The sequence below is a fragment of the Apium graveolens genome, chromosome 3, assembly GCF_009905375.1.
Source record: "Apium graveolens cultivar Ventura chromosome 3, ASM990537v1, whole genome shotgun sequence".
Classification (NCBI taxonomy): Eukaryota; Viridiplantae; Streptophyta; class Magnoliopsida; order Apiales; family Apiaceae; genus Apium; species Apium graveolens.
The window spans coordinates 70,457,205-70,459,411 of record NC_133649.1 but is presented as its reverse complement, the minus strand read 5'-3'; the positions used below and the strand labels follow the sequence as shown (position 1 = coordinate 70,459,411).

The window sequence follows — 2,207 nt, the reverse complement described above, 5'->3', positions numbered from 1 at the left end:
CTCAGCGAAAGGTATACTGATGTGAAGTTTCTTGAACACCTCCAGAAACTTACCGAACTGCTTATCCAGCTTTTGTTGTTGCAATCTCTTAGGGAAAGGTGGTGGAGGATAGAGCTGTTTCTCCTCTGTATTACCCTCAGGCAGAGTGTGTTCAACAGTAGTCTTCCTTGGTTCCACCGCTTTCTCCTTTTGCTTAGCTTCTTCATCTCTAACTTCAGCTTCTCCTTCTTTTGCCTTTTCAGCATCAGCAACTTTCCCAGACCTTAAGGTAATAGCCTTGACTTGCTCTTTAGCTTCCTTCCTGCCTGGTACTTCCGTGTCACTGGGAAGTGTTCCAGGTTGACGATTGAGCACTGCATTGGCTATTTGACCGATTTGATTTTCCAAGGTCTTGATAGAAACCACCTGACTCTTGCACAACAGCTTAAGTTCCTCAAAATCAGCACTAGTGGGTGCAACTGCACTTCCCTGTTAAGGATATGATTGCCTTTGAGCATATTGCTGTGGTTGCTGGAATCTAGGTGGATTGAACTGTTTACTCACACCTTGCTGATATCGTGGCTGAATAGCATTCTGATTATTACCCCAGCTGAAATTTGGATGATTTCTATTGTTAGGATGATAAGTAGCTGGCACAGGCTGCTGTTGTCGCTGATAATTGTTCACATACTGAACAGATTCGTTGAGAAGAGAACACTGATCCGTAGCATGAGAACCTGCACAAAGCTCACAGACCATAGCTATTTGATTAACTCCATATGTAGCTAGAGAATCGAACTTCATAGACAGCGGTTGGAGCTGCGCTACAATAGCAGTGGCTGCATCGACTTCCAGAATACCTGCTACTTTCCCAGGCATCATCCTCTGAGTTAGGTTTTGATGCTCATTTGCAGCCATAGTCTCGATAAGATTATAAGCCTCAGTATAGCTTTTGGCCCACAAGGCGCCTCCAGCTGCTGCATCGAGCATGGGCCGAGATTGGGCCCCCAAACCATTATAGAAACCAGTGATCACCATCCAATCGGGCATTCCATGATGTGGACACTTTCTCAACATTTCCTTGTAGCGTTCCCAAGCTTCGCACATAGATTCTGTAGGTTGCTGCGCAAACTGAGTAAGAGCACTCCGTATAGCAGCAGTCTTTGCCATCGGATAAAACTTCACCAGAAACTTTTGTGCAAGATCTTGCCAAGTAGTGATGGACCCAGTTGGTTCAGAATGTAACCAGTCCTTAGCTTTGTCCCTCAATGAGAATGGGAAAAGCCTCAGCTTGATAGCCTCATCAGTCACGCCATTATACTTGAAAGTACTGCAGATCTCGACAAAATTCCTTATGTGCATGTTGGGGTCTTCAATCGCAGCTCCTCCAAAAGAAACAGAATTCTGCACCATCTGAATAGTGACCGGCTTGATTTCAAAGGTGTTAGCTTGAATAGCCGGATGAAGAATGCTTGACTGAATGTCGTCAATTTTAGGCCGATAAAAGTCCATAAGAGCTGGATCGGCCTGAACAATACGATCACCCATGATTACTGGTTCTTTCTGCTCACTTCCTGAATCCGAATCTTCAAAATCTATCTTCTCCGGAATATCAAGAACTTCGTCTGTCTCTTCAGCATATCTAAAGTCCTCTTGCGAGTACGAGAACGAGTTTGCATAAACGCTCGCTAAAGTACCTGAAACACAACCAGAAATAATAAGTAACAAATACGTCTTAATTACTGAGTCCTAACGACCAATGATGTTAAGTACATAAACTAAACAAATACGCCAAGTCCCCGACAGCGGCGCCAAAAACTTGTTAGGGCGAAAACACACGCTAATAATACACGCAAGTATACGCGTTCACAAGTAATATAAAATACTTTCTAGTTCATTCCCACAGAGACTCAGACTAATTATTGTTCAATTAAACTCACTCACCAATGTATGATTACTTCTCAATGTTAAGACACTAACACTTAGAATTGTTGACTAAATATTAACTACAATTAACTACGTAATTAACCACTTAATTAACACTTCGAATTAACAATATTAAAACACTCATGAGATCACAACTTCATTACTACTTCCTTCAATAGTTATTGTTATTACCCTTAGCCTGCAACAGTGATGATATTAATCGAATAACACGAAACTGATAAAAGCCAACTTTCATTGTACTAATACCATTCTACCAAACATCCACAATTAAGATAGAAGTT

General features: G+C 41.8%; 1 non-coding gene across 1 annotated transcript; it reads left to right on the top strand.

The window, feature by feature from the left end:
* The first annotated feature begins 1,027 nt into the window (after positions 1-1,027).
* On the top strand, positions 1,028-1,131 carry LOC141716030 (small nucleolar RNA R71). Its single transcript, XR_012572764.1, has one exon. It is a non-coding gene; the product is annotated as a small nucleolar RNA R71 (small nucleolar RNA).
* Positions 1,132-2,207: the final 1,076 nt, after the last annotated feature.